Below are 12,730 nucleotides of genomic sequence, written 5' to 3'. Positions count from 1 at the left end.
GGGATGGAAGATGTGAATTCAGTAGTAGGAGTTCAGAGTGAATTTACATATTATTCCACAAGATACAAACATTTACATTTCACAAGAACATGTGCATTTAATTGAAAGTTTTGATACACCTCCAATAACTGTTTCAGATCATGCACCAATAGTAACTAAAATAAATATGCAGGTTAATGAAATAATACTGAGACATTAGTGCTTTCCCACCTATCTGTTGAAAATAGAGGAATTTAAGGAATGACTAGTGGAAATTATTCAGGCATTATTAGAGAAATCAGAAATTTCTTCTGAAAATATAGCTAGGGAGTGGGATAAAATTAAAGTGGAGTTTAAAAATAGGGTGGAAATAAAAGAAAGAGAGATATGGTTAAGAAGTAACAAGAATTATTTCGAAGGAATGACAAATATTAAAAGCATTGCAGTATAGGGGAATCATACAGAACAAGAAGAGGATCAATTGCAAAATGCTAAGCAGAAGATAAAGGATTACCTTGATAATATGCATGAGTTTAGAAAGATTGCTATTAAGCAACTATTTTTGATAATAATGCCAGAGCACATTAACTTTTAGCACAACTCGGGCAACAGAAAGTAGAAAGGGTTGTCGCCAAGCTTAGGGAGCCTATAATAAGGAAGATAACAATGGATCCTGTAGAAGTACTAGAAATATTTTGGATATTTTATGAAAGTCTGTATAAAGCAGAGAAATATAGAGATCAAGAAAATGTAAAAATGGAAATGCTTATGGAAGAAATAAATATCCCAGGGTTAGAGGTAGATGAAGCTCAATAATTAATAGTTAGGACAAGAAGAGATGAGATAAAAATGGTGATGTATAACCAATCAACAGAAAAGCCCACATGAATAGATGGTATTCCTGTGGACGTTTGGAAGCTAGGAGGGAAAAACTAATAAAGATCCAGATGGTTTTGTTTAACAGTATTTTAAGAGGAAGGGATCCACCAACATCCTGGAAGAAAGTGGTGGTGGCTATAATATCTAAACATGGTAAAGACCCAGGAGGTCCAGCTTCATACAGGCCCATTTCAATCTTCAACAATGATTATAAAGTGTTATGTCTATAATGGCTAAAAGAATGGCAAAGGCAATGCCAAAATTGATAGATATGGATCATTGTGGTTATGTGGAGGGTAGGAAAACATTTGACAACATTAATAGAACATCAATGATCCAGACAGAAGCTGAATATAAGAAAATACCACTGCAGTTGGTGGGTCTTGATACAGAGAAAGCATTTTGACAGATTAAGCTGTGAGTTTATGAACAGGGCAATGTAAGCATTTGCATTCACTGATAAAATTATATGGTTGATTAGGAGGATATATGAGGGATTGAAGTGAAAGTGAAAGTGGTGGGCTCCTCTTTGATAATTTCTGTTTAAGTAGAGAAACAAGGTAGGCCTGTCCTCTTTCCCATTTGTTATTTGCACTATATTTAGAACCACTGCCAAAGAAAATAACAGACTCTGAAATGCAAGGATATAATTGATATGGTACTCAAGAAAAGCTGGCTCTGTTTGGAGATGATGTTATTTTATATCTGATAAAACCAGAAAAGGACATTTCAGTATTGTGGAACATTTTGAGGCAGTTTCAAATCTTTTAGGGATACAAAATTAATGAAGCTAAAACAAAGGCAATAGTGGTAAGTTATGTAGACGCACACAAATTGGTTCAGGAATATCAATATTTATGGGGACATGATAAAATTAAGCTCTTAGGAGTATAGATTAAAAAAGATTATGGTGTGGCAGCTAAGGATATGTTGGATGAGACTAAACAAAAGATAATACAAAAACTGAGAAATTGGAAATTCTGTTATATGGATATCAAGATCAAGCAGTTAAATGTTTCTAGTCCCTTTAGTTTTATACACAGGTCAGGCATATTTTTATCAATCAGAGAAGAAGTTGTGGATAGCAATTAATAAAGAACAAAAGGATTTTATCTGGGAAGGGAGGAAGACAAGAAACAAGTAGGATAAGCTGATTCTTCCAACTGAACAAGATAGTTTGGGATTGCCCGATATGAAGGGGTATTTCAGAGCTACACTATACATAGCACAAGCAGAAACCTATAATTCAAAGTAGAAAGAGATGATGATGAAACAGTGGGAAGTGCAAGAAAGAAGGAGAGACTAGTAGATTGGATGCAGATCTTTAAGGAGAATAACAATAACCATGCAGAATATTATATTCATAAAATAGCAGAAAGTATTCTTATAACTAAGTCAACACTGGATTGGAGAAAGAAGATTCTGTTGATAGGGATGACTGCAATTAGGGATGCAGACAATAGGCAAGAGACAGTTGGAATTTATTGGAGAAAACTGGTAAAAGAACCAAGGTACTGGAAAATAATTAGGGAGGGAAAGGTAATAGAATGGAAAGAGGCCAAGAATTTATTTGGACTGCAGGATAGAGATTGCCTTCCCTATCGAGGATTAATATCAAAGTATAGACAAAGAGAAATAAATATTAGATCAGAAGTGAAAGACCAGCACTAGTAGAATCTAGAATAGAAGCTGCTGTTAAAAAAGGAATAATTAGTACAGCATACAAAATATTGCATAGTAACTGGCCAACTATAAGTATCAATTAGAGAAGGTCAGAAAGGATTGGGAAGAGAGACTGGATAAACAATTCACAAAGAAGCACTATATGTATGTCTCCCAAATATGCAAGAAAGTCTAGAAGATTTAGGATCTTTGCTTGGAAGTGTTTGTGTATTTATTTTTATACCCTAAGTAGACTACAAAGAATTTTTCTTCATGGACACAGAAAATGTCGAAGGTGTGGTGGAAAGGAAAGATTTAATTGGGAACATATTTTGTGGGAGTTTAATGATTTGGCAGACTTTAAAGATTCCCTGTAGACTGCTCTGTTAAAGATACTGGGTTAGCAAATTGGTGTAACTAAAGAAATGATTTTTGACCTATGATACAAAATAAGAATTGCCTAGACACAGAGTCTAATTATGGTGGCTGTCAAAAAAGCAATGACTAGAAACTGAAAATCAAAGTGTAAACTATCTTTCTGGAAGTAGTGAATATAGTAACAGGGATATAACAACTGGAATTGGTATCTTTAGGAAAAGGTAGGAGCAAATTACATAGGGAATAAATGGGTATTGTGTAAACAATATATGCAGAGTAGGAATGAGGTTTAAAAGAAGGCATGATTTGAATGAGCTATTTAGTGCTTGACTGACAATGACTGCATAAATTATAAGTGATGTATAATGTTTGCAGCTACAATTATGTCAATATGGTTTTTGATATATAATGTGTGCAACTAAATTTATGTTAATATGGTTTGTTTTCATTTGCATAAATGTATGATTGCCTATGTCATACATGATAATTTAGTAAAGATGTTTCTTGTTTAAAAAATATTGTTGCTGAAATCCATTTACTATTAAACATAATTTATTTATTCTTTCATTCCATATGACCTATATGATATAAAATAATGTTTAACATACTCTTTACTTCTGTTTTTATAATATCCTTATTTAATTATATTCAAGTTTATTTTATCCACTTCTTTTATATCTTTGAAAAATTCTTCTATACATAGTTTCCCCTATAAATTGTTTGCTTTTTTACATTTCAAAAACACATGTTCAGTAGTTTCTTCTAACAATGTAAACATATTCTATCACTTTTCTTTTTATATGGCATATTTCATTTTACTGTTATTTTATATATTACCAGTCTTCAAAAAAAATTGACATTCTACTTTCTAATTACACTGTTTGCTTATTTTTATAGCTTTAATTATTTTATCTGTTAGATTTTTCCATGGTCTTACATAGTAATATTTTATCATTACATTCTTATATAATACTTTTCTATCTTTTGCTATATCATCACTTTTTACTTTCCACAAAAAAAATCTCTTGGCAATACTTTATTTATTCATTTGATACACTCCTTTTCTCTTTTACTGTTTTTACCATCCCACAAAATTTATCATACTCATATTTATAGAATTTTACTGTTAATGTCTCATCTTTGTCATTAATCCACTCTGTGCAAATTTAATGAAGCAGCATATACCACTGGGTTAGTTAACCCTAAACTTCCTTGCTATTTATTTTGATGCAAAACCCTTCATTTTACTGGGTTTAATCTAGAACCCCATATTGTTGTTTGTCTTTCAGCTTTTCCTGGTTAGGGGTCGCCACAGCGGAACTCAGATCCACTAATGATTGGCAGTAGATTTTCACAAACCCCGAGGTGCCAGCTCGACGTTCAACCTTCAACGAGGGCATGCCTATTTACGCATGTCTTTCGAAGGCCCACCCAGAATCCCATATAAATGAAAAAAAATGATCTGCAATAATTCCTTTTCAAATACTGCTGGCAACATAAATACACTTGCTTAGTATGCTATTTTTCTCATCAGTATTGAAATAAACATTTTTGTTCTGAATGATAATGTATATGTTCTTCAGAGAAGAGGTTTGTTTATTTCTTTTATTGTTTTCCCCATTGAATTCTACTTAAATCTTTACTTCCAAATTTTATATCTAACACAGAAATTTTATTCATTGCAAAATATATATCCTATATCTTTACTATATCATCTAATCCTTTACTTTTTTATTGAAAGCCATTCATGTCACCTCTAGACACTCGTTTGTGCAAATTATTACTTCTTTTATCACATTTGTTTGTAATTACTATAATGTCATCTACATATGTTAACAGAACTGGAATTCTTAACTCTTCAGGTTTTATATACCCTGCCTCCTTCATTTTGTAATTTATTTTACATACTAATGCAAAGAGTGTACAACTCACTGGGCATCTCTGACTTACACCACTCTTCATATGCACTTCCTGACATAACTAGCCGTTTACTTTATTAATACTACAGTATATGCTGACATACATATTTTCCTAACTTTCTCACTTATATATTCTTTCATTATTACCCATAAGATTCTTGTCCAGTTGTAACAAATAACTTATTTAAGTCTCCTATCATGATTTTTACTTTGTTTTCTATTCTTATCATCCACAATTTCTCTATCATTGCTAATTCATGGCAGCTCTTCCCCTTTATACTACATATATTATCTTCCATAATATTTCCACTTTAGTTTCAAATCTCTTTTGTACTATTTTCATACGATCTTATAATCATTATTACTTAATACTTCCAGCCTGCATTTTTTGTCTTCTATATTCCATGTGACTTTAAGTATTCTGCTACATAATTCTTTATGCATAAAACCTTCATTTAACCATTATTTCAAAATATTTAAAAAAATATTTTTTTGCCAATCCATTACATTTTTATAAATTTCATACCCAGTTACATCTGGTCCTGGAGCTGAATCTATATTTACTTGTTCTAATACTTTATCCAGCTTATGCAAAGAAATCTCCTTTTCCAGCTTTTATTCTCTTTTTCTGTTAACTTTTTTACTTTCCATATTTTGTCACTACTTTGTTTTTTCTTTAAACATTTCTTGCACATATTCTACACTATTCATTATCTTTTCCTGAGTTCTTTATATTTTTCCTTTTACATTTTTTATTTCCTCTCATTACGCTGTCACCTTCCTTTACTAATCTGCTTTTTCTTTTTTGTCTAGTAAAACATATTTGCTCATATAACAATTTTTGTATTTTTTGTTGATTTCTTTCATGTAATTCTTTTACTTTGTCAAAGTACTTTCTATCATTATGTTCTAAATCTTCCAATGCATTGTTATATGTTCTTTTATATTTTTGTTCCTCTACTTTTTTCATATCACATTGCCAATGTAAAAAAATGTTTTATTAATTTTCCTTAAATATCTTCCACCATTCAGACCAATTTTTATAAAATGTTTTCATAGTAATATGATCTTTTCATAACTGTATTACTAATCTCTTTCCTTCTTCATTCCATGCTTTCACATTTATCTTTTTTATTCCTGTGCCTATGTTTATATATTCCTACTTTTCTTTATTGGCAGTCATATTGCAAGATGATCAGGAAATCCTATTTCAACTACCTCCCCTTCAACTATAACTAAACCTTCTGATAGTATAAAATAATCTATTTCAGTTCTATACATACCCCTTTTGTGATTCCATGAATTTTCATCCCAAAGTTTTAACTTACCACATCTTATAACTTCTAACATTTTTCTTATATCATATCCTTTCTTTTTATGTTTGCCTCTTAAATCACAGTTACAATCTCCTGTTATTATACTATTCATATTTATCACTACATAGTCTAAAATTTGATTAAATAAGCTTCCCCTTTCTTTACAGTTAGTATAAGTGTATAATGTTATAATTCTATATACTCATTCTTTCCATTTTAAATCTACAGTAGTTAATCTTCCCATTTTTGCTAATGTTATATTTAATATTGTTATTGTATTTCTACAGAATATGGCTATTCCAGAACATCTCCCTTTTCCCAAATTCCAGATTATCTTTCATCCCCATAGTTTTTCTGTATGTAATATTTCATTTATTAAAATCTTGTGTATTCTAATACAATTACACCTATATTGCATGCATTACAGCACCTCCAAAATCCATGTTTTTCTTTCTATATTTTAATACTATTTGCATTTCCAGAAAACACTTTAAAATTTTCATTTCACCTTCATATGTTCATAGTTAATTACTAGACTAGCTACCCTAAAAGGCCAATTTAAGCCTAGCCAATTTCCCTCTCGAAGGTGAGAATCAAACACCATATCTTGTGTCTGTGAGTCAAACACCTTAACCATTATACCAAACCCCAATCATTTTCATCCATTTCCTTTCTTTTTTCTTTTGTAGTTATCCCTTTAAATGTTTTTATCTGTCTTTTACCATTTTGCCAATATAATTATTTTTTCTTTTACTACCTCACAATTGATGTTTTCTTTGCCACTTACTGCAGACCATCATTTTATGTCCTCTTTATTATTTTTCTCAGATATTTTTTCTTCTATTTCTACTACTTCTAAAATGTCTTCACTTTGTTTACTTTTGTTTCCTTCTTTTTCCTTACTCTTATTTTCATTTTTGCAATCAATTCATAAATGTTCAGTTTTGTTACATTTATAATATTTCAATTCACAGTTTTTGCATCATGAACCATTTGTCCAGAAACATAACATTTTCTTTTATCACAGTTACATAACAAATGTCTTTCTTCTCACAAAAAAAGTTTTTGGTTGTCCCCAGTATTTTACGACACCCCTATTCCCCTTCACAAGTATCATGCTTGTTATATGTATATTTTTTCTCTTTGTATTTTTGTTTAAACAAGAAAAAACATCTTTATTAAATTATCATGTATGACATTACCCATGTTATATTTATATAAATGAAAATAAACCATAGTAACACAATCTCAGTTACAAACCTTATACATTCCAAACTGTGCCAACACAACTGTAGCTGCAAACATTATATATCACTTTTAGCATATCCAGTCATTGTTAGTCAACCATTATGTAGCTCATTCAAATCCTGTTTTCTCTTTCTATTTTCAGCACAATATTACAATTCCATCCACCAGTCCATAAATCTCTTTTATCATAAAATTTTACAGTATTGCTTTACATAAAGTTTTCAAATGTCATTTAAAGCCTCTTTTTCCACCTCTCTTCGAATTTGTACATGGATTTTCTGTTTCCCTGTTAAATTCTTTTATCATGTAAAGATTGCAAGGGTTACAGTCTTTCTTTTTCATATATTCCATTGAAAAAAACAGTCTCAAATATAATATCACAAAATGTATTTTTGTTAATAGGAATAAATACTCTTACCTCATGTGCTTTTACACCCAAAGGAACTATTAAATTGTCTCACACTTCATACCTGTCCATTTCTTTATCTTCTTTAATTTGTATCCTTACCATATACTTCCATTTTTCATTTTCCTCTGCCTTCCTTTCTGCTACTCCCCTTTGCCTTCTTTTACTTGCTCTACATATGTTTTCTTTTCCATCTCACTATGCATCCTCCTTTTGTATTTTCTCCATAATGTCCCCCCAGGAAAAGTCTCCTTCATTTTCTGGCTCACTGTGTATCACCATTTTTTTAACTTAATCATCCTGCAACCCTACAGACTGCTGGATTGCAATTATACATCCATCATTTGCTGACTTGTCACCATCAAACAGATTTCTTTGAAGCACCTCCTCAAAATCCTACACATATTCTCCATTCTCAATATTTGCTTTCCCTATCTTTCTTTCACCACTCCATTATCTCCTTCTCTCTTTTCATTTGCCTCCCTGTTTCTCTGGGCCATCTTTGTACCTGGAACAGAAACATACAGAAAATAGGATACTCACAGAGTATTCTATTTTCTGTGTGCTCTTGTTTTTTTTTTTTAGCTCTCCTGGGACTGTTTTTTGATGGTTTTGGAAGAGAAACATCTCAGGTATCCCCTGAAAACAGGCTGCTGGTCTAGTGGGACTAATTTGCTCACCAAAGGATAAAAAAACAGTTATGGTTGCTCTGCTGCTTTAAATCTCCAAGTTACCACCCCCAAGTATCAAATAAATTCAAACCCTCTGTCTGTCAGATGGCAAACTGTGGCCAGTCTAAATACAAAAGACATTTGTACAATGCAGTAATTATGCCTCAGTATTGCCTACAGACAAATCAAAGTCCTTCAGAATAGAAGCAGCACCTAGGAGACACTCTCTGTCATGTATGCTAAGCCTATTACTCATTAGTAGAGGCAAACAATGGAGTAAAGGTAAAAAACTCAACAATTCAGAACAACAGATATCTATCAATAGCACAAGCCAACTTTACATTAGCAGCCCTAGTCAAACATTAAAGGTGAAAGAAAATCAACAACATGGCTCAAGCTGGGACTGTCCAGCAGCAGAGCATTAATGTCAGTGAATCCTTTCAATTAAATGCCAATTGATGATGGTTCATGAAACAAGTAAGCAAAAAGCAAAGAGCACAGAAATTTAGCCATTCAAAGTTTAAAGTTCTGGTTCAATGTTTAGTACTAAACTACAAAATGAAGTACAATGTTGGCTGCATTTCCAAGAAACTAATAGCAACTAAGGCAGTGGCAGCTGTTCTGCTGTTGGATAACTGTGCAGATGAAAACAAAATAGCGCAAAGCAGAATAAGCCCAGTGCAAAGTGTAATGCACAGGATACTAAAATAAATAAGAATGCAAGCTAAGCTCAGCAGTGTTCAGTAATGCCAAACACAGATCACTACAGCAGCAAACATTAATATGTACAAATATAGATACAAAATGCAGTTTCAAAAAAGGTAGACAAGGGCTAGCACATCAAAATATCTTTTAAATTTGGCCAGCATTTTTTTGTATTTTTATTTAAAATATGGCCAGTACTATTTGTTTATGAGTGTGCAACTCTTACATATTAGTTTTAGCTAGATTAGCCTTTATAAAAATGTTATGAGTATAAATGTATCAAGTCAATATGCAGTTAATATGTAGTCATTGTAATGTAAATTGAATTAACCTCAATTTGTCAATGGTAGAAAATGAACCAGAGTCCTTTATAAAAGAAAGGATGATGCAATGTTATGTGTGTCTCACTACCAGCTCATCCTTTTCTCCAGGAGCCCTGGTCCCAACAACCTGATAAAAGAAAACAGGCTAGAACTTATCTTGCAGACTAAATTAGTGACTGAAACATCCTAAGATGAGATCTGATAGCCAAACACCTGCTTTTGACTGCAGAAACAGGGGAAACTCATCATGGCTCTGATAGTGTATTTTCCCATAGAAATCCATTCATGATCAAAAATGAGTTAGAAGAGTATCCACAAAGTAAAAGTCACAGAAAAACATTACACACCTTTCTTTCATCTGTAAGCAATTCTTTTGTTTGTAAATGCCAAAAAGTGCAGTATCATCAATTTCGGTAGACAACCCTTTCCCTCAGCATACTGTATAGACAATACATCCCTACAAAATGAAAATGTAGACAGGGACTGAGGTACTTGGGTTGATAACTTCCTCTTTCTTGACCATCATTTGACAATGGTTTTCATGAAATCATTTTTTAGCCCAGCTAATTGTCAAAGGAATATCGTGAAGGTCTAAAGAGATGTTCACTCCATTATACTCAGCAATGATCTGGCTAGTTATTGAGTATAACACCCCTTTGGATTGCATCTCACTAAACATATCAAACAAGTAGAAAAGACCCCAAAAGCTCATAACCAAAAATATCACAGGCTGTTAGCCCCTAAGCTACCAACAGAGGTTGGAAGTGCTATCCCTTCATTCAGTGTCTTACAGATGTTTGAGTGTGGATCTCTGTCTTGTTTACCACATCACTAGAGTTCTGATTGTCCTGCTTGTTTTTCCATAGGTCCAATATCTCTGTCAATACCAGGGGAAGGCATCTACATCTTCACTAACAAACAAATAAATTAATATGAAGGGTTAGGTTAATAACCTACCACCTTCTAAATCTCTGGAATACACTTCCTCAGAATGTCAACCACTGCAACTTACTATATTACTTTAAACATGGGTATCTACAAGTTTACTCTAGATCCTCCTTCAGAAAGGAATTGTGTCCTGAGGGAGGGTACTAGCAAGCGGTTAATGGCCATATGATGGAGTTGCCTTGAAATATCTAAAATATATGAATCTAATGGAATGTAAACTTCTGTTTGAAAAAAAAAAAAAACAATCTAAAAAGGTCAGTTAGTTAATTGATTTCAGGACAGGTTTTTGATCAGCCATAATTCTGTGTATTTAAGTGTTGCTCATTTAGTAGGGTTAGACTGTTCTATTGAAACTGTCCTAACCTGTGTCCTTTGTATATATGCCTGAAAAATAGCACATCCATTTTGTGGTATATACAATGCATGCTCTCATAGGCAGATTATATTTTCTATCTGTGTTTGTAGATCTGCTTTAATAATCCATACTATAAAAATTCAGTAATTTATGTCAACTCTAGGACCACAAGCATGACACTTCTGATGAACCACATATGCCATGTTCTCCCTAGACCTTATATTCTATGCTGGATACCAAAGAACATACTTCTAATAATACAGTAATTAATGCCTCAGTATAGAAATCATGCCTCAGCACTACTGTGCTGTGCGAGATGCAGTAATACAGGTCTTGAATCCCACACTACTGTCACCAATTTACATGTAGAGGTGAGAGGCTATGGTCTGATGATCTGTACCACGGATCACCAGATAAATATCTGAGTGGCAATTTGATTTAATAGCATATAGGTGTCTTTAACTATGACCAACACCTGCCACACTGAAATAAGCTTTGCACTGCATAGTTACAGAACAAAGTTAGAATCACAGTCTTCCAAGGATTTCATCAGCCTTGATCTAAACCAGTGCCTTCCCATGCAATCTTAACAAAAATAACTGAGACTTAGCCAAAACTGTTTTTCATAGATATACCTATAATGTTTCCCCTGGAGAGGCTACTGATTCCTGTCCAGTGCTAGCACCCATTTCATGCTTTCTCAGTACCCACTGCTACCATCCAGATCAACTTGGTTCTAAGATCTAAATTGCTGAACATTTTTAAAATAAGTCAAACAACATATTAAATAATGGTATCTTATAGCTGAGCAGTCTGTCTTTAATAAACATGACGAGACTAACAGTCATACCAGTGCTTATTTATTTATTTTATTTTATTTATTTATTTGTAGTTGTTTTACCAGGATAGTCCATTCGGCCAAAAAATAACCCGTTTTCAATGGAGTCCTGGGGAGAAAAGCTCCAAATACAAGCATACAAAGATTACAGTCATGGTTTTAGGTTACATTAAGTACAAATATTACAGAATAGTAAAAAAACAATTACATTAGAAAGAACATTGTATATATCAACTAAATAAAAAAGCATTGCATTTTAGAGAACATTGCATTTTAAAGGTATACTTACTGTTATAAACTAATAAATAAAACATTAAGCAAGCTTTTAAGGTGTTTTAAAGTACATATTTTCAGCAGTGAAATCTCTTTTAAGTATCGAACACTGGATAAAATAGAATAATCCATATGAGACATTACAAGGGGTGTAATATGCAGAATTATTTGATAAAAAGAGTATTTTTTTCTACTAACTTTGTAACTTGTCTACTGCATTTGCCATTTAGTTAGGCAATTACATTTTTTTCTTATGCAGTGCTGGTGAACCATATGTTTTTACTGGTGCTGTTTGTCATTTAAAGTGCACTGAATATATCATATAGGTTCATATATATCATATATGTTCTTACTTAGCCTGCTTTTTGCCAGACATACAGATAGGCATAGCTTCTTTTAGTTGTGATACTGATTAACTATATTTTAATTGTGTTGTATGAAATTGTTCTATATAGTGTACTGAATATATAAGATAGGCATTATTTCTCTTCCTATTTAATGTGAAAGACTTCATTAATTTGTCCATAGGGAAATTACAACCCTGGGCAGCCACTGTTTTAAGAAGACAAGTATTTAGTATCTCAAACAGTCCAGCACTAAAGACAAACCAAACTCAGAGAAACGAAGGTAACCAGAAGTGCCACGCCACAACCACTGCTCTTGATGTTTAAATTGGTAGGTTAATAACTGCGATAAGTCCCAATAACGTTCAGAAAGTTTATTACAACAGACAACGTTTTCGTCACTATATTATAATGACTTCCTCAAAAAACTAAAACAACTTACAAATTACAAGATTCAAGTAATTTAAAAAGTGCCTCCAGAGGTGG

At 32.5% G+C, this 12,730-nt stretch overlaps 1 protein-coding gene across 1 annotated transcript in view; it reads right to left on the bottom strand.

Annotated features, from left to right (window-relative positions):
• Positions 1 to 12,730, bottom strand: part of LOC122815534 (tetraspanin-33-like) — a 429,437-nt gene that overhangs the window by 179,664 nt on the left and 237,043 nt on the right. The window lies entirely within an intron of this gene.

This window comes from Protopterus annectens, chromosome 11.part0 (genome assembly GCF_019279795.1).
Source record: "Protopterus annectens isolate FY-2018-M chromosome 11.part0, PAN1.0, whole genome shotgun sequence".
NCBI lineage: Eukaryota > Metazoa > Chordata > Ceratodontiformes > Protopteridae > Protopterus > Protopterus annectens.
The sequence above is the reverse complement of the archived record's forward strand: the minus strand, read 5'-3'. Positions and strand labels throughout refer to the sequence as shown.